Source organism: Canis lupus, chromosome 1 (genome assembly GCF_011100685.1).
Source record: "Canis lupus familiaris isolate Mischka breed German Shepherd chromosome 1, alternate assembly UU_Cfam_GSD_1.0, whole genome shotgun sequence".
NCBI lineage: Eukaryota > Metazoa > Chordata > Mammalia > Carnivora > Canidae > Canis > Canis lupus.
In genome coordinates this window covers 90,106,666-90,127,292 of record NC_049222.1, presented here as the reverse complement: position 1 = coordinate 90,127,292, position 20,627 = coordinate 90,106,666, and the positions used below count along the sequence as shown (strand labels likewise).

General features: G+C 45.8%; 1 protein-coding gene across 2 annotated transcripts in view; it reads right to left on the bottom strand.

Annotated features, from left to right (window-relative positions):
* The window catches only part of KANK1 (KN motif and ankyrin repeat domains 1), a 208,282-nt gene that overhangs the window by 167,210 nt on the left and 20,445 nt on the right, over positions 1-20,627 (bottom strand). Inside the window, exon 1 of one of the 2 annotated variants that reach the window (XM_038527149.1) lies at positions 5,440-5,598. The exons of the other annotated variant lie outside the window; for it this stretch is intronic. The gene's annotated coding sequence lies outside the window, so the exon portion shown is untranslated. Of the gene's footprint in view, positions 1-5,439; positions 5,599-20,627 lie in introns of those variants that run through there. 2 annotated transcript variants of the gene reach the window in all.

The window sequence follows — 20,627 nt, the reverse complement described above, 5'->3', positions numbered from 1 at the left end:
ATGTACATTCTCAGACCAATCCCTGAATCACAAAGTCTGGGAGCAGGGCCCCTCTAAATACAGCCCCCGTGGGATTCAGAGGAAGATGACAATTGGAGAATCACTGCAATAAATGATCTTTGGCTCAGTGATTGAGCATCTGCCTTCAGCTGAGGGCATGATCCTGGGGTCCTGGGATCGAGTCCCACATCAGGCTCCCCGCAGGGAGCCTGCTTCTCCCTCTACCTCTCTCTCTCTCTCTCTATCTCTCTCTCTCTCTCATGAACAAATGAAATCTTAAAAAAAAAAAAATTAAGTGGTCATTGAGACTGCCATTATACTTGAGTTCAATTTCCACGAAACCCTGAAGAACAGTTTACTGGTCTTCAAGTATTCCTACTGGAAGTAGAGGCAAACACACAGGGAAGCTCGGACGTACAAAAGTTTTGTGCAAGACGGGTGACCAAGGAGACAGTGAGCCCTCCACGCTCCTTTCTCTTCTCCGGGGTCCTCACAACAGCTGGTAGGAAAGGTCGCTACCCTAACTCCGGCCTCCCTGACCCGCTAGGTGACTCTGGTGGCCAGCGTCTGAGGAGACTCCCAGCACCCGCCTGCAGCGCACCCGACCCGAGGGCCAGAGGTGCACGGGCCCGAAGCGCAGGGACCCGAGCGAGCCTGAGCTCACATCCCAGCTCTGCCACGTTTAGGCCTCAGTTTCCCCACATGTGCAACAAGACGTACAGTACAGCCTTCTCCGCAGGGCCACGGTCAGAGCGAGGTAAAGCCCACCGCCCCGCACAAAGCGGCCCTCCGTGCCAGGCAGTCGTTTTCCTTCCGACCTACCAGAACTCTGCGATTTTAAATACCTTGGGATATACCCAAGTCTCTGGAAGAGAAAGGCTGCACACGCCTAAATCACCTTCTCTACAAAAGCGCCTGATTAATGGTTTTTTAAAATAAAGGTGACAAGAACCACAACCACATTCATTCCTGACGAAGAATCACATGATACAAAAAGAGCTCAGCCCTGCGCCGAAAGCAGTGTACACAGCGTCTAACCGCAACACCTTGATCAAGAGAAAACATTTCAAAATATTTTCTTTAGACATCCCTAAGCTGTTACGGGGGAAAAGCCAAGGCGCCGTGCGGACTTGCGCAGGTTAGTCAAGAATGTGATTGGATGAATTAAAGAAATTACAGCCTGGCAAGGCTCAAGCAGGCAGCAGGCGGGATTCCAAGTTTCTGCTGGCTGACTCCGTAATGAGTCCTCCCCCTCTTTTTCTGCAGTGGGTAACTTAATAGCCAATCCCATTTAATATTCTAATTAAAAGATCAATAAGCCATAAGGAAAGAAAGCTTCCACTGAAGAATGTTTTAAACACGTTGGGGGTCGACATGAATATCATTAATGAATATTGTTTAACGAACACTCAGGAGACGATAACTTTAATCTTCAGAGAGACTTGGGTTTGAGTCCTGGCTTAGCCATTTCATGGGCCAACCAGCCTTGGGCAAGTCCCTGAGCTTCATAATTGATCTACCTGCTTTTACTTTTGTCCTCATCTTGTCCATTCTACACCAGTCACAGAATCTGAATCTGTTCTCAAGCAGGCTGAAGACCCTTCCTACCTCAGGGCCTTTGCACATGCTGTTTCTCTCCCACCTCACCCCCCAGCGCAACAGAGAGCTGACTTCATACTTGAAATCCTAGGAATCATTCTTATAAAACCCAACAGCCTCATATACCAAAATGGGCATTAAGTAGCATCATGGGAAACAACTCTGTCTCCATGCAGTCAATCTAGATGAAAGAGGGAAGAAGCAAATTCATCTGTTTTCCCTTTGCTCCCACAGTTGCCTTTGCTCTTCCAGCCTCATCTTTTCACCCCTACTGCAACTGAGAAAAGCCTGAGAGAGGGAGAGAGGTTTCCTAACTTTGGCTGTTCCCAGCCAGACCGGTGGTAGTAATAATTAGTCATGAACTGTCATCCCCCTTCATGCCCACCTCCATCTCAGCTGTCCTCCTCGGCCCCTCATCTCTCCTCCTGCTTTCCCTTCGTCTCCCAAGACGGGAGACACAGCAACACAGAGGCAGGAGGGCTAGACCTCAGGACCCCTAGAGCTACGTGATCTTGGAGAAACTGCTGCACAGGTGGCAGGAAATTCATCTGGAGCCCAGGAAAAGGAGGAGAGGAGTCTGATCCTGTCCAGAGACAGGCTGTTCAGGAGGAGGATGAAAAAGCAATGGGATAAAACAGAGTGATTACAGAGCTTTCTCCCCGACTGCTGGGCCTTTAAGCCCTGCCACCCACAACCCAAAGACCCAGAGCTGAGAGGCGGCAATGTTCACAGGTTGCCAGGCATGGCCTCTCACTCCTCAGAGAATCTAATCTGATAAAGGAGTCCAGGTTCCTTTGGGTCCGTGATGTTTCAAGATGACTTATCTGTTCCTGCTGCTGCTGGACCTGGAGGATTATCCGGCTGAGTATCTGCAGTCAAGCTTCTGTCTTAATGCGGGAGGAGTGGTGGACAGCACCGTGTTATTAAAGAACGAGTGGAGTTTTGTAATCGACTTTCATAAAACCCCAAGATGAGAAGTTCTCTTTTAGAATTACCGATACCTAAAAAGGTACTAAAAATTAAGACCTCATGGTGGGGGGTGGGGGGGGTGGGACTTACCACAGGTTAAGTCTGTATATTTATTCCACCTACAATGTGACTTTTTTTTTTCTCCAATTTGGAACTTTTCTTTTCTTTTCTTTTCTAAGATTTTATTTATTTATTCATGAAAGACACACAGAGAGGCAGAGACTTAGGCAGAGGGAGAAGCAGAGGGAAGCCAGATACGGAGCTCCATCTCAGGATCCAGGAATCACAACCTGAGCTGATGGCAGACGCTCGACCACTGAGCCACCCAGGTGTCCCTGGAGCTTGTTTTCTGACTCTCTGCATCCAATCCAGTGCTGTTGAGACTGCTGACATTCCAGGCATGCCCATATAGAGAGAAAGTCCTCACCCCAGAGGGCCTCAGTGATGTGGAAAAGACCCAAGCCCACCGAGAAGGTCTTCCCTGGGGAACGTTCTGACCCCAGGACTGTGTGTACAATCCCCCAACCCTAATTAAGGATCATTTTCCCCCTCTAGAAGCTATCAAAAGATGAAAGCTGTCCCAGGAAGAACCACGCTCACTTCCTCTGGACAGACAATAGGCAGCCACCTGCTTGGGCTTTATTCACCAGCTTCGGAGTTCCTATGTCATGGAGTCACTGCCGTTCATACACCCCAGAGGACAAGGAGGAGAAAGAAACAAAGGAGCCAGGTGGCTCGGGCAGAGAGAAGAGTGGGGTGGCTTCTCTCCCACACCCCCACACTGCAGCCTGGGGCTCGCTGCTGCCCATCTCAAGCTGTGCGCAGACAGCTGTGTCAGCCACAATAGGAAAAGGAAGGAAAAATGGTCCTTCCTAAGGATTGCCTGGCTTTTTATTCTAAGGGAACAAAACCTGGTAAACATGAAACATAGCCTGTCTTGAAACACCACTGAGGCGTGTTAGTTGGTAACTCCTTTACCAGTTAGGTTTGATCTGCCATCAACAATTCCTTGGCAAGTAGGGCAGAGTCTGCGGGGGGGGGGGGGGGGGGGGGGGTGTAACTGGCCTGAGGTCATACCTACGGCAGGAAGTCAGGGGACAGAGCTTCACAGTAGGGTCTGGATGGGATACTCTCCACTCTCTCTATTGGAAGGCTCTGGAAAAATAGGCCCGGAAGAAGAACTGTCAAAGTGAGTGTTAAGAAGAAATAAAGTCATAGAGAAGAAAAGTTGAAAATTCATCATATATGCTTTATTTGCCTCCATTTTCCTGTGGAGTAAGTAGAAAAAGAAAATAAACTTCTTTGAAATTAGTGATGATATTAAAATGAAAAGAGGGTATAGGATTTCATCTATAATTTCATGCAGTATCTAGTTCTTGAACCAGACTTTAAAATTCCTGCTCTTTATATATTTATGTCTATTTTCCCCCTCCATAATTATTGCATAAATAAAACATGTTAAAATTCTAGTCAGAGGAGCATTTGGGTGGCTCAGCAGTTGAGGATCTGCCTTTGGTTCAGGGTATGATCCCAGGGTCCTGGGATCGAGTGTCGCATCGGGTTCCCCAAATGGAGCCTGCTTCTCCCTCTGTGTCTCTGCCTCTCTCTGTGTATCTTTCATGAATAAATAAATAAATAAACAAGACCTTTAAAAAAAATCCTGATCAGAAAAAATTTCCACTAAATTAGTCTAATTCCAAAAAAAAAAAAAAAAATCCCTTTACCACGGTTAACACTTTAGGATATGCAAACGCAGATATATAAATACTTGGTGAGTTGTGAGAGGACCTTTGTTTATAAAAATTTCTTTGTACCTACTAGGTTGTTTTTTTTTTTTTTCACACAAGTCGTGAATATCTCTTTGTTGAAATAAACACAGATTTGTTTGCATTCTCTTTGCAAACATTCTTGGCAAATATCCCTGCTATTTACTGCTAAAGCAGTCCTAGAAAGCAAACGGGGCATCTACGCACGCTGCCAGAGATCAACAGCCTAGAAGAACCAAGTTTGCCTGCTGCAATCACGGAATCAGGAACCCTCCATACACCACGAACAGGCCTTTAGAAAGCCCTCCAGAGTTAGTAACTCAAGTAACCCTAACAAAGGAGTCTGGATTCTTCCCTAAAGAATCACCTGCTGGTAGCCTGAAGGAAGAAAAACCTCCACTCGTCATTTCCACAGAGGGTCTGCAATATGGTTTAGAAGGACGACTGATGTTACACAAGGGTAGGGATTCTCCTAATCACTCTCTCTCAGTTATTTAGCCATAGAAGATAGCCTTTCCTCAAAGGAATTACCATCCAGGATTTTTAGTACATGTTGCAAAAGGAACCAGCCAAACCAAACGACAAATAGTCTTCCCCCTTCCCCCTTGCACGGCACGGGCTGGTCCGCCAGGGAAAATGAAAAGCTCTAGTGTGTTTCATTACCGTTTTGTGGGCTTGTAGATGGAGTTAGGACTTTACAAACAAATACCCCAAAGCCATGCTTGTGTCATCTGTCTTGTGGTATTCAGTGTGCAGGAAGAGAAGTCTTATCAGCCCTATCTATTTATTTATAGGAAAGACAATTTAATTGGAAGGGGCCTGAAATCCATCTCTACATCCAGCAATTAATTCAGAAAGGACCCACCCACGACCAAGGCTCATTGCGTGCAGTCCAAGTGGCCGGAGGCTCATTACTGTCGCCACCAATTTAAAATTAAGACCCTTCTCACGCTCAACCCACGAAGTCTCACTGCTTTGAGCACTCTTTGCTGAAACTTCACATTAGGCCTGTTTTCATTTCGCTCAGGGGCTTCAGGTTTACCCACTGTGGCAGGGTAAAATTATTTCTGAAAACGGAAAAGACTGCTGGGCTCTTGGAACTCACCCAGGACTCTCCTCGGCCGGTCTGTTTTAACAGATTTTCATCAGGTGTCTGCCCAGCGACAGGATGTTGTGGCACGTTTTCCTGTGCATTGGTCCCAGGACGCCGCCAGCCTCACGTGAGGGACTCGCAAGACTCAGCAAGCCCCTGCAGTGTGCAGAGCACAGGTTATCCAAGGAGCAGCTGCAATCTGAGAAGGCTGGAAAGGGACAGCGACAGGGAGCCGCCCATTCCTTCCTCTCCTCCCCCTGCCCCGACTGTTCCAACCACGACTGACCTGGGAACACAGTTCTGACGTTGCTGAGATAATGACCTGATCTGTTTCCCCAACGCTGGGGGGGGCTGCTGCAACCCTAGCTGGTGAGAACCATCCGTGCTCTGTGCTTCCCAAAGCCAGGAGCGAGCCTTGCTTCCCAAGCCAAGAACACTTCCTGACTCTCCCTCCAAGCCTGCCGGTCGAGGGGCCCCGCATCCAAGCCTTATGGCCCCGACAATGAACTGCGGGCTACGTTAGATGCGCCAGAGCGACAGCCGTCTCCCCGCTGCCAGAACAGGTTTCCCGCACCAAACGGCAGCAACACACAGATGCCTTACAAGGTGCTCAGAAATCAGGACGCACCAGTACCTTGCATCATAGTACTGGGGCGGGGTGGTGGGGTGCGGGTGTGGAAATGCCTGCAGGAGACAAGCGACAACCCGATAAGGAAGGTGACATGGCCGAGATGAGGAGACAAGAGGAGGGCAGCCACAGATGAGGCTGGGGCACAGGCCAGGAGGACTCTGCTCCCCGGTTCACACCTGCAGGTCCTGCCCTCCCACGCCCTCCACTTCACACGCAAACATCCTGAAATGGAAAGGTTCACCTCCACCGAGGTCTCTCAACCTTTGTTCAACCAATGTTTCGGGCTGGATGCGTCTGTGACATGGGGGCTGTGCACCGCAGGGGGTTCGGCGGCACCCCGGGCTTCCACCCACCAGATGCCTGTAGTGCCCACTCGCTTGGTTCGGTCTGTAATAAGCAATAAATGTCGTCACAGATGGCCAAATCCCCTCCTAGGCAGAACTGTCCCCCACTGGGAACTGCTGAGCACCCGAAGCCACGGCACGTCGGGGTTCAGTGTGCACACCAGACAACGGCGCTGGCTAAGGGGGGGCGTGTGGCAGCGGCACCATCACCCACGGTCCAGGGACCGTGTCCACCCCCAGGGGGCTCCCCTTGCTTCTAATGCCCTCAAAGGCCAGCAGGAGCCCTGCCTCACACGTGAGTCCATTCCCATGGCTGCGTGGGATGGGATGCCGGAAACCATGCCCTTCTGCAGGTTTCCTCGAACCCCCTGGGATCCACATCCTCAGGCTCCTTTGCAGGGTGCTCTGCAGGGGCTGGCCCTAAGCCCCCTCCTCCCACCGTGGGCCTCCACCCCCAACTGGGTGATCTTGTTCCTTCACAGCTGCAGGGATCATCTGCACGGGGCGGGGAAGCTCTGCACAACCTGACCCATGGTACACATTCTCTTTTCTGAACTTGACATGCACAGTTCCCACTGACACTTCCCTCTGATATCCTGCAGACCCTACAACTCCACTTGCCCCGAACTGGGCTCATCTCCCTACGCCACACCCACCCCACACCCTCCTAGAGTCCTCCCACTTCATAGCAAGCAGCTGGGCCCCCCAGGAGCCTGGCATCGCACCTCTTTCACCTCACAGAGTTCCTTCTTCCACACCTCCACACCGCCCACCTCTCTCTGGCCCCGTGGCCCCAGCCCAGGCTAGGTTTCCCTTACCCAGTGCTGCTACAGGTGCCCTGCTCCTACCCCCAGGCTAGAGGGCGTTTCCCAATCTGGGCTTCTAGTTACAGAACTCACCCGGCTTAAAACTCAACGATTTCCCACCACCCTTGAGATCAAGTTTAAAATTCCTTTTTTTTTTTTTAAAGATTTTATTTATTTATTCATGAGAGACACACAGAGAGAGGCAGAGACACAGGCAGAGGGAGAAGCAGGTTCCCTGTGGGGAGCCCAATGTGGGACTCGATCCCAAGACCCTGGGATCACACCCTGAGCCGAAGGCGCTCAACCCCTGAGCCATCCAGGCATCCCAAGTTTAAAATTTCTTAACATGGCTAACCAGGCCCTTTAGGACCTTACCCCTACTCCACGCACTTCCCCGACCCTCCTACCCAACTCTACCCTGTAATTCAAAATCGAACTCAACTCAACTCTTGGGCTGTGAACAAAGGATGCTTTCCCACCTCTGTCTGGAACAGCCAGCCCCTGCCAAATGGACGTCACCTGGCTAACGGCACCTCATACAATAAGACTTCACAGAGTGAACCTCCCGGCCCCCCACCCCACTGTTCCAGTACTCTGCGATCCTAGCAGAATGTACTGCCCTCCCCCTGGGGGAGCATTTAACTCTGCAGCCAAACATGCCAGATCTCCTCGCCACCACCTATCAGCTTCTGTCTGGCTCACTCCTCCGCACGGTGCTGGCAGGTCTGCTGCTCACTGCTAACCTCCAATCTGCGATGGCTCATCCTCATGAGTGAATACCAGGGCCGGGAGCCATGGTGATGGCCAAACACATACAGGGTGTGGAACTAGCCTCAAGGAAAATATCCAGGCAGGGAAACGACATAACACGAAGAGTTATATGCACTCAACAGTATGTCTCCAGACGGAAGGTAGGAAAGGGGCCACCCGGGAAAATAATGGATGTTAGGAGATGCAGAAGGGGACAATTATCAGGACCAAGTGGAGACAGTCTGGAACCTCCTGCAAGACAAGGACTAGGACTCAGGTTCTGAAAGTGGTGAGGGGCAAATCAATGGGCATAGAAATTAGCCCAAGAGGGGTTCCGGGGGCTAAGTCGATTAAGCATCTGCCTTCAGCTTGGGTCATGATCCCAGGGTTCTCCGCATCGGGCTTCCTGCTCTGTGGGGACCTGCTTCTCCCTCGCCCTCTGTCAAATATATGAATAAAATCTTAAAAAAAAAAAATTAACCAGAAAGAGGTCAAATTTTGCAACAATTAACCTCTTTTGTAATCAGTTGAGTTTATCAGGTTTTTTCAAGTGAAAACATCTGGTTTGTGCCCCCCACCCCAAAGCACTCCTGTGGTGTGAGAACCATGGGTCACAGGGTAGGCCGACTCTCTGCCATAAAAGCACAAGTAGCAACAAATCCAAGGCTTGAGGTTCTTCAAACATCAGTCTTCTCACAACAGACACAATTGGACAGAAATACTAATAAACAGAGTGAAAAGTTGACTCGTTACCTCCCCTCACGCTTTGGTTACACGATATTGAAAAACTGGAAAAATCTCAACCAATAACCTTTACGGGTATCATTTGTGAAGGACATACTGTGCCAGGCGTCTTGAAATATGCTTTTGCTTAATTCTTACAGCCAGCCTCTGAGGGGAGTACTAGTATGTCCGCTTCACAGGTGGGAAACAAGTTCTGAATGGACATGACAATTCTCCGTCAAATCTGACCCCTAACCCTTTGTTCTACGTCTTCTCAACCAAGTAACTGACCGAGGAACAGCGCCCAGCTGCTGTAGCCCACCTGTTTGAAGGGACTTCGGCAGGTATCTATAATTAAGGCAGGAATGTTCCAACTTGAACCAGTTGCTGTCATTTTCCTTTTAAAATTAGCTCTGGCCTGAGGCAAAACCTGCCTCTTAAGTACTTCAGATTTTTCATCAATCGTGGAGAAACCTTTACTAAAAAGCTGCAAGTTCTTTCTTTCTCCTTTCTGGATGGTTGAGAAAAAAGAATCCCGGAATGCTTACGACCTCTGCTTCTCCTTTATATGCAACTTGTTACCCAAAAAAGGGGGTCCTAGGCCCCTTGGACTTTGTGCACAGTCTCCTGATCAGTTGTCTGGGAAAAGAAGCCATTTACTCTGCGCTCATTACACATCAAACATTTTCCAACACTGTCTTTCTTAAATACATTCGTATCCTAAGTTGGGTGCTGTGATCACCTCTACTTTACCTCTACTTTACATGTTAGTGAGCAGAAGCTGAGAGGAATCCAAAGTCTGTGCTCCTTCCACTCTGGAGACCATGCTGACTCGGCCACAGTCAGCCTGGCAGGCTGTCGTCCCTGCAAGAGCTCTGCTCCAAGACCAAAAAAGACAAAGATCTTAACAAGGATGGAGGGCACTAAGGGTAAGATGAGAAAATAAAAGGAGCGGCCCTGCAAAGAAATTAGATCTATGTGCAGTGTTAAAAACTCAGCAAAAGGGGCACCTGGGTGGCTCAGCAGGTTGAGCATCTGCCTTTGGCTCAGGTCATGATCCTGAGGTCCTGGGATCTAGTCCCACATCGGGCTCCCTGCAGGGAGCCTGCTTCTCCCTCTGCCTGTGTCTCTGCCTCTATCTCTCATGAATACATAAAATCTCTTAAAAAAAAAAAAACACAGCTAAATAAGTGGAAAATAGAAGACCATCCCCCTATAGGTCTCTCAGCCTCGGCACTAGTGACTGGCTGGATAACTACTGGTTTGGGGGCTTCCCTGTGTACTGGGTGGTGTTTAGCAGCATCCCTGGCCTCAAATCACCCAATGCTGGGAGCACCCCTCCCCTGAATTGTGACAATCAAAAATATCCCCAGACACTGCCAAATGCCACCTAAGGGGCAAAATCACCACCCTCCCCTGCCACCACCAAAGCCCCTTGAGAAATACTGCTCTAAAAGAGGTGCCAAAATACATAGTAACAACTGGTCATTTCGGGGCCTTATCTTCACAAGGCACACATTTTCCAAAGTTCTTTTTCTACATGCTAAGGTGTAAATCAGCCAAATGCAGAAATCATCTTAAAAGAAGAAAAGAGGGGCAGCCCCTGGTGGTGCAGCGGTTTAGCGCCGCCTGAAGCCCAGGGCGTGATCCTGGAGACCCAGGGATCGAGTCCCACATCGGGCTCTCTGTATGGTGCCTGCTTCTCCCCCTGCCTGTGTCTCTGCCTCTCTCTCTCTCTGTCTCTATGAATAAATAAATAAAATCTTAAAAAAAAAAAAAAGAAGAAAAGAGTGCCCTCAAATTATTCATTCATCAGGACATTAGCGGCATTTAAGAGATAGTGTTTACATTCCCCCAGACCTGTGGTTTGTCGAGAAATTAATTTATCCCATCCAGGCTTTGATCTTCAGGCAAATTATTTCCTGAGACAAGATTTAACTTGTGACGGACCCTACAGGCTAACCAGCTGTCAGAGCGGAACTGGCATCAAATTCCAGGTGGCAAGGGGAGAGTGTGCTTCCCGACCCTGCAGAGGGACTGTGCGCAGTAACACAACCCAATGCCACCGAGGGGTCTGATTTTCCCATGAAACTGCGATACAGCTTGGCTTTGTGTTCAAAGGAGAAAGAGCTTTTTAGGAGGTGGGTCAGTTTTATGTACCAGCACTAGTATTTCTGTGACGGAAGGCTTTTGTTGTTCTTGTTTTTATTTCTTAATTTCACAGCAAAGAGAGTCACACCCAAGTAATCTCTTTGCTATTTTTTTTTTTAAAGATTTCATTTATTTATCCATGAGAGACAGAGAAAGCGACAGGCAGAGACAGAAGCAGAGGGAGAAGCAGGCTCCCTGCGGGGAGCCCGATATGGGGCTCAATCCCAGGACCCCAGGATCACGACCTGAGCCAAAGCCAGATACTCAACCATGGAGACACCCAGGCATCCCGATCTCCTTGCTTCTATGGCTGGTTTTCACTTAAGAGGAAAGGAGGAAGCTTCTAGTCTTCCAACAGCTCTTATTCGTCTTACACCTGTTCTGCAAGGTATATGCTGCCAGCCAGATGGAACAGATGAGCCCTGAATAAAACACTTGTTGTATCAGCATCTGCATGCTTAGCCTATAAGAATGCTGACTGCAAGCGAAGACTAAAGAGTTAATTTTACTAAGTATTCATACCTTATTTTGTGTAGTACACAGAATAAAGCACCCCTACAGCCCCACCAAAGATACCCAAGTCTTAATTCCCAAACCTAAGTATCTTATCAATGAGGTCATTGAAGATGTGCCTCAAGTTAAGGACCCGTGAGCTGAGGAGTCGCTTTTGTTATCCTGGTGGGTCCAATGTAATCATGAGTCCTTGAGAGCAGAGCTCTCTGGCTGTGAGAAGTCTTCAGAGAGACAGAAATGGGGCAACAGAAACAGTAGCTGGAGAAATCTGAAGTGTGAAAGGGATTCAATTCACCATTGGCGGCTTTGAAGATGGAGATAAAGGGTCCTGAGCCAAGGAAGGGGGTGGGGGGCTCTAGAAGTTGGGCAACGAGGAAACAGATTCTCTCCCAGAACCAGCCCTTCCCACCCCTTGATTTGATTCCAATGCATCCTATGCTGACCTTCTAACCTACAGAACACTAAGATAACATATTTGTATTGCTCTCGGCCTTAAATCTGAGGGCTCTGTCATGGCAGGGATGGAAAACTAATATAGTTTTTGGTGGCTGGAAGTGGGCTGCTGTTGTAACAAAAACCAAGAATCGTGTCAGTGGCTTTGGAACTGGGTGGTGGGTGGGCCTGCCGGAATTTTGCGGAACGCTGTGGAGAAAGTCCAGACAACCTTGAGCATACCTGTGAGGAGACACAGGGACAGTAAGGAGAGCTAGGGAGACGCTCAGAAGGAAGTGAAGGCCATGGAGGAGGAACCCCAGATTGCCATCGAGACACCCATGTTGTCAAGAGCAAAGGAAATCACAAGGACTACCAGTCTAGCATCCGCTGCTTGCTGTGGACTGAGAAAGAGCAGCCCCCAAGGGGTAGAAGGCACCTGAACATCAGAGGGGTGATCCCACTGTCCTGCCAGGTGACCTGGGGTTAGACAACCCATGGGAGCCACACTTGGGGATGACCACAGCACCCACCTCGCAGTAGATGGGATTAATGAGGTCACGTGGGCAGAGCTCTCGTCCAGTGCCTAGGACAGGACAGGCACTCAAAAATTCTTGTATCCGAGCTTAGAAAGAAGCTTGGCTAGAGAGGAAGGCATCCTTCCTTTCTCCCACAGGAAAGCATGGGATAAGTCTTCCCTAGGGAGGACTGAGGATCCATGCATAAAAGAAGGGAGGAGAGGCAAACCTGCATGTGCAGGAAGCCAGTGTCACATAAATCAAAGGCAAGATTCGGGAACTCAAGGCAGAGAAAGACAAAAAGGGGACCGAACTGTTTCTCTGGGTGACTCTATTACTGGAAATGTGCCAACTGCAGCCTGAGAACACTGGGCAGAGATACTGTGCCCCTCTCGGTGCCAACTTGGACAGGAAGTGATGCGGCTGGGTCCCACGGTCGAGAAGCCAGCGGGAGGGGGTGACGGGGGGCATCCTCAAAGAAAGACATCATTTTTAATTCTCCGGCTGGGCTTCCTACCTCAGCCTCCCCCTCGCCCCTGCCTCCCACCCATCTCCATCCATGAAATTATAATATACAAGGAGCATTAGAAAGACCATGATTGTTCTGACAGGGGCCCAGCAGAACAAAAATTTTGCAGACGCTCCTAGAATTTTGTACGTAGAAGGAGTGACAGGTATTGTCCTATTGGAACAATATATTTTTTTTAAGTCTTGGTGCTTTCCTAAAGTTTCTGGGAGAAGACATCCCAAGGAAAGAAAAGAAAGGCACCAAAAGCATTTGAATATCCCTTCTGTCTTTTTTTGCATCTGTGCCCTCAACTATAAATTACCCAGGATTCGCAGTCGAGAGTTAAATGCCAGCCAGCAGGGTAATGCATAACTAAGAGCAAGAAATAGGCACCTTAGAAATGATGAAGATAAGGCCAAGCAGCAAGGAATGACACCAGTCTCCCCTAGTAGGTTGGTAAGATAGGTGTCTGCCCACACAGTCCTCCTTTTCTGCCTAAAAGTCACTTTCTTTCTTTGAAGAAAACCTCCTAGCACCTGCAGAGAAGACACCACTCTTCCGTTTCTGTCTGCTGGCAGTAAAATGCCCAGCCTCCCGGGCAGCGTGATGAAGGCACGCATGTTTATGAGCCAAGCACATGTACCCACTGAACACAATGATGCTTTCAAAAAAAGAACAAGTTTCAAAAGTTCTGCCAACAATCCCATTGTTTTGGATTCACAAACTGGAAACGCATACATTTCTGCACTACATTTTCTGAATTTTGTCAAGTTGGGTAGATCTAAAGGCCCATTCTTCACACTCCCACGGTTTGTCACTCAGTGCCCTTTCCAAGTAAACCCAGAAAGGCAGTTATCGGAGCAGATGCATTATCTGGGTGGGCACAACAACAGAACTGGATCTTATCTCTGCCCACCCCCACCTTTCTCTGCTCCTCAAGCTGCAAACTTCTGCTCACCCTGGGGATTAAAAAAAAAAAAAAAAAAAAAAAGCAGCAGACTAAAGAGCTAGATGATTTACCCTCTCCTCCTTATCTCAACCCAAATCTCTAGAATCTGGGAGTGTCAGCAGGTGAACCTCCAGATCCTCCTGAAAGGAGGATGTGCCTAGTGATTTGGTTTTGCTTTTCATAAACATGAGAAGGAGGAGAATGGCTCGGAGACAGTAAGATAATGAATCTAGCTACTGAAAACAAATTCCAGTCTACTGCTTGAAGAGGAAAACACCACGATGGGTGGGAGGTGTTCAAAGCTCCCAGGGACCTCTGCATCTGCATCGCCCGCTCCCATCAAGAGCTAGCAATGCTGCCCCAGTTTTTTTTTTTCTTTTTTTTTATGCTGCCCCAGTTTTGACCAAGCTGGAAGAACCAGCCTCTCCTATCTGGTACTTGCCACCAAGGTGATCTAGACACCAGAACATAATCTGGTAAAAATGATTCAAAAAAAAAAAAAAAGATTCACAATTCAAATAAGTCAAATAGTTCAGGATTGGGAGATCTTAGTGTTTTTTGGAGGATAAAAATACACATGTATGAGACATACACCTCTTCTGGGGGCATAAGAGCTTTCCTAGGTTAAGTACTCGGACTGTGCCAGACATATTGTGCATTATTTGATCAATTCCTTACAAAGAACCAGTAGCTCAGTGTTCATTCTTCACTTGAGGAAACCCAGGCTTAAAAATGTTCAACAACATGCCCAAAGTCACAAGTCGGTAGACCTCAACTCTGAACCCAAACTTAGGCTCATACCCTAAGGATTAATGCCTATGATACACTGTGCTCAGCAAGAGAACTCCAAGAACAGCAAGGAAAGGATTCCTTCCAAACCGCCCCGGGGGCCCAGCAAATTTTACTGACAAAATTAATGATTATCTCCCTTTTTCAACCACCTTTGTTCCTGCAGGTGAAAACCTCACACACCCAGCTTTGCCTCTGTCTGACAAGACGTCACAATAACTCCCTGGCGCTACTTCTAAGCAATGCACATATTCCAGAATGCCTTCCTCTTGAAAGCATCACCACCCCTGCGTGACAAGACTCCGATTCCCAAACTGCCCTGACCCGCAACTGCATGGCACCTGGTGCAACACCTTCTGGGTGTTACCCAGCCTCCGACCACAGCCACCTGCCACCTCCCACCTACAGCTGTGTGTACACGGTTTATTATCCCACAACGGCTAGTGCTCCTCCTGGCTGAGAGAGAAGAAAAACACAGTTGATTGAGGTGCTGCCGTTGGGAAGGAAATCTCTCAAGTACTCCAGAAATCTGGAAGTCCCTCTCTTCGTAAGAAGCTCAGGTGGTTTTACCCAACTTTCCAGAACGAGTGAAGACTGACTGTATTTTAGTCCCAAGCTTAACCAGCAAATTGTAGGCACAAACCACGTAGCCTAGTGAAGATTCTCTAATAAGAAATGTGACAACTGTAGATCCCAACATTCAAAAAAATTATAAAGTAGAACGGTGGTTGTCAGGGACCAGGAGGAAGGGGAAACGGGGAGTTAGTGTTCAATAGGGACAGAGTTTCTACCTGGGAAGATGGACAGTGGTGATGGCTACGCAGCAATGTGAATGAACTTAATGACACTGAAATGTACTAAACGTGGCTAAAATGGGAAAACATCAGCAAAACTTATCTTGCCATTCAAGTGTGTCCTTTGGAAAACTCTTGCTTACAAAGGGAAAGGAGGCCACAGCACCTCCCAAAGCAAATCACTGAGACATCCTGGCACTACATGGAAGAATTTAAACGTGAGTTAAATTTTTTCAGAGCTCCTGAAGAAAAAAAAAAAAAAAAGATGAATGCTCTTGAGTTAGTTTCTACTCTGCATATACTCTATGTCTAAGTGAAGCCAAAGTCCTCTTTGAGTCCCCTAAGGAAAGGACTGACTACAGCGCCTTAGAGCAGCCCGCTCATTCATGTCTGGGATAAAATCTTGCAAAATTCACATGTTGAAGCCATAACCCCTAACGTGATGGAATCTGGAGGTGAGGCCTTTGGGAGGTGACGGGGTTGAGGGGAGGTCATGAGGGATCAGTGCTCCCAGAAGAAGAAGTAGAGTGACCAGAGCCCTTGGTCTCTCCACCACATAAGGACACAGCAAGAAGCACCAGCCAGGAAGCAAAGTCACTCTCCCCGGAACCCAACCATGTAGCACTTCCATCTTGCACTTCAGCCTTCAGGACTTGTGAGAAATATGTGGTTGTTAAGCCACGTAGGCTGGGGTATTTTATTATAGCAGCCCAAGCTAAGACAGGTCTCCTCTGCATTATATCTGCACTTGTACTCACATCCAGTTAACGGTTCCAACTCACTGCCATTGGGAGAAAAACAGTTCCTAAAATGACTCACTCGTGCACCTGTACTTGGGGCACCACAGCTAAGGTGGGCATCCACACGAGTTCTCTTCTCTTTCTTGGTGTCACAACACAATATGTCTGCAGCCTGGCTCCTACAGACACACACTGAGAAGTGACAACTGTTTCTTCCACTCTCAGAGGCTTTTCAGAGTAACACTGAGGAGATGTCAAAGGCTGTCATGACTCAGAATGAAATGGTCTCTAGTTCACTGCAATCTCGTTTTTTTTTTTTTTTTTTTTTTTTCATCTCAAATGAAGGTTTTGCACTAGGAAAACCACCAAGGCTACTGCATCCCCAGCTGATTACTGATACTGGATTTTCAACACCTGAGAATGAACTAAATTGCATCTCAAATGACTCAGAGTCCCCACCATCAAGCCTCTCACCCAACTCTCCAACTTAAGAGTTTTGCTTTGTGATTGCTGACCTATTTAATCGTTTTTCTTCCCTCAAGACTAAATGCTCTGACTTGTAAACCAATCTTGATCCCAAAAGTGAATAATTAAGTACTTTTTACCTGTTTTGGTATCTTGTTTCCCCCCACTGGAAAAAAACAAAAATAGTAAGCTTAACATTTGCAAACCCTAAACTGTACTAACATAGGTCCGTTACTCCTGAGTGACATAAAATGCTGATTGGTCTCCTTTAAATTTTCCACAATTCACCTTTAAATGTCACTGCAAAATTGGCAGTTAATATCCACATCAACAATAAAATAAAACAAAATAAAAACCTGATCCTCCCTAATATCAAAACAGGTTAGAAAACCCTTAATAATGAGAAGTGTCACATTAAAACGTGAATAGCAAGGATGATCAACAGAAAAGTCAAGAAATGGACACAACTAGCATGTGGGATTTAATATATGATAAAGGTGGCATTTCTGACCAAAGGAAGTAAATGGATTATTAAGTAAATGGCTGGGAAAACTAGTAGCCATCTGTGTTATAAACTAGTAGGGATCCCTACATTGTAAAATAAATTCAAGATGGGTGAATAATATAAATCTAAAAACTGAAGGCAAAGAAGTAACAAAAGCAGCCCTGGACAATTAAAAAATAATAACTTTAGGGTAGGGAAGGCCTTTTACTCTTTATGGTATTAAATTCAAAAGCGTTAAAATAAGCAGCTGATAAAACTGTTCTACCTGGAGAAATGCAATATAATCCAAGTCAAAAGACAAATGGTAAACTAGGAACATCTCCAACTCTCATCACACATAAGGGGTTCATTTCTCTTGTACATAAAGTGACACAAATTGATAACTAACAGCCCAATAGCAAAGGATAGAACAGTTCACAGGAAGGTAAATACAAAGAGCTCCTATGGGCTCATGAAAGGATGCTCAACCTCCTAAGCGAAATGCAAATTAAAACCACATGAGATACTGTTATTCACTTATCAGATTGGCAAAGATGAACAAGTTTCATAACATAACACATTGGCAAGGATGTGAACAGACAGGTATTTTGTACCTTGCTAGTGAGAGTAAATATATTAGCACAGTTTCTATGAAAGACATTTGGGGCAATATCTACTCCAAGTACAAATCCCATGTATCCTTTTACACAGTGATTCTGTATTTAGGATTTGATCATATGTGAACAAAATAATATATGTTCAAAGTTATCTCTTGCAGGATTGTCGCAAATAGCAAAATCAAAAGGAAACCAATTTGACAAAATACAGAGTATTTGTAATAAGAAAATACTATGCTGCTCTGTTTAAAACTACAAAAATGTAAGAAAAACTCTATCTGGAGGAATTTTAAGATGTTTGGTTATATAAAAAGAGTAAGGTGCATAACAATATGTAAAAGTATGTTATTTGGGATTTTAAAGGGGGGAGAGAATATGACAACATACACACACACTTTTTTATTTAGTGTTTTTTAACTTATGAGTATCATCAGTAGCAAGAACCCTGATTTCTGAGGAGGGAATATGATGGCTAGTGGCAGGAATTGGGAGACTTTTCATTCTACCCTTCTATATCATCTAAATTTAAGCCACTTGTCATCCATTTGAAGATTGTCTTTTAATTCCACAAAATGGTTATAAGTAAAGCTGACGAAATTTACCAGAAATTGGAATAAGAAGATAAAGACCTAGAAAACAGAACAGAAAAAGAAAGAGGATTGCTTCAGAAGGACCAAATATTTGAAAATGGAATTCAATCAATAGAAAAGAGAGAAAGCTATCAAAGATAATTAAAGAAATTTTCCAATAACTAAAAAATATAAGTTACTAGGTTGGGAAGCCCACAGAGAGGCCAAAAAAAAAAAAAAAAAAGTCAATGAAAACAGGCCAATATTGTATCTGGGACAAAGAAAAGACCTAAAAGCTTTTGAAGAGAACAAGGGGTAAAGGTTCCAGCTTTCATATAAAGATGGAATTTTTGGGGAGCAATCTTTTGAAAGATCTCAGAGAAAAGAATTTCTAAGCTAGGACTGTATACCTAGCTCAACTATCAAGTGTGGGTCGGGGCAGAGACAACTTAGACATGTCAAATCTAAAGAAACATCTCTTCCATGAAACCTTTCTCAGAAGCTATTGGCCAATGCCCTCTACCAAGATAAGAGACCAAAAGAGACAAGGAAAGAGGAATACCACAGGATTCAAGAAGGAAAAACACAAGGCATCTCTGGGTTGATGGGAACACTTCATTAGGACTTTTAAGAGCAATGGATCGGATAGCTACCCTCTGGTCTTCAAACATAAAGAGAAGGTTAGACTTCCATTTGAGGGTAAATCAGTGAGATGTGCATACAGCTAAAAAACAAAACAATTATTAACTCTGGGTAAGAACAAGCTGTATGAGGAAGGAAATGTTTCAATGACACATCTCAGTGGTGAATCATTTTCATAGTAATAATAATAATATAAACATTATACATTAATTAAACAAAAATTGTATTCAGATGATTTGAGAAAAGAGTATTGGAAGAAATTATAAGAACTACAGTCTCGGGATCCCTGGGTGGCGCAGCGGTTTGGCGCCTGCCTTTGGCCCAGGGCGCGATCCTGGAGACCCGGGATCGAGTCCCACATCGGGCTCCCGGTGCATGGAGCCTGCTTCTCCCTCTGCCTGTGTCTCTGCCTCTCTCTCTCTCTCTCTGTGACTATCATAAATAAATTTAAAAAAAAAATTAAAAAAAAAAGAACTACAGTCTCATCTTCCACAGTACGAAGACAGTAAATAATATCTAAATAACCTATCCAACTGAATATCCAAAAATAATGTAACAAAATAAACATCTAATTTTTATTTTAAAATGACTAAGATGGAAAAATAAAACAAAAATTCCTAGTGCTTTTGTGTTCTCTGACACCCGATTTCTGTGAGAGGTGGAAACAGGGAGATATGTGGATCTGTACGAAGAATTTAAGGAAAAACAACTTGAACAGGAAACAAAACTAATTTGTCAGAGCCAATGGCTCTAGGTAATAGGATTTTTTAAAACATTTTATTTAAATTCAATTAATTGACATATAATGTATCACTGGTTTCAGAGGTACAGGTCAGTGATTTATCACAAACTAAAACTACAGCTCCTTCAAGTACCAAATTCAATTTGTTTAAAAACTAGGTGTGTGGTTTCCAAAGAGTTACTGGGCAATCTCCAATCTGGTTCTAATGATGACAGTGGCCATGGGAGCAGGGAAATTGGCACATCCCTTGATGCTCACTATCCTAGAGCACAGTGCCCACATCACCACATGCCTGCTTAAATAAGAGGACAACACTTACTGGAGTCATTAACTCAAATTTGGCCAACTCAGAAATAGGAAATTCTGCAGATTTTCATAAGCATCTATGTGACAGAACTTGCTAAAACTGTCCAAATTAAGAAGAGATTTCTCCAAAGATTTTAAGCCAAGGTGAAGTTCCAGAAAGACTTTTAAGCTATGGCTCTGTTTATTCCACACAACTGCCCCCATTTGGAAAGCATGCACTAGGACATCTGTTCTTATGTGTCCCAACTGAACAGCCTACCATTAATTTAATCCTCTGGGTTTTGACCAACAACTTATTTTGTTGAACGGTGGCAAGAAATTCTTCAAAGGATCTTCTGTCAGAAATTAGTATCCTTGGGTCTAAAGAAGCAGAGTTTGCAGTTGACAGTAGCTTACAAGTATATTAATACTTGTACGTGTGCAATTCAATCAAATAAAAGCTTGGAGAGGTAGCATATGAAAATCACTGTTTCAGAGGACTCATCAAACCTGTAAGCTGCACACTCCCTAAAACAACGGTACTGATCTAGCTGAGGCTCAAAAGAAAGCCAGCTATAAGCAAATACCTTATATAAACTACCTCTCCTTTGCAGAGTGGATTTGAATTCTTACACACCATTTATGCCCAAAGGTTACTTTGAAGGGTCTAATGATAAAAGACATAGTTATTGTCAAAAAATGAAAAGAACTCCCAGACAACTTTTCATCAAGTGAAGGCTGGGGAGAG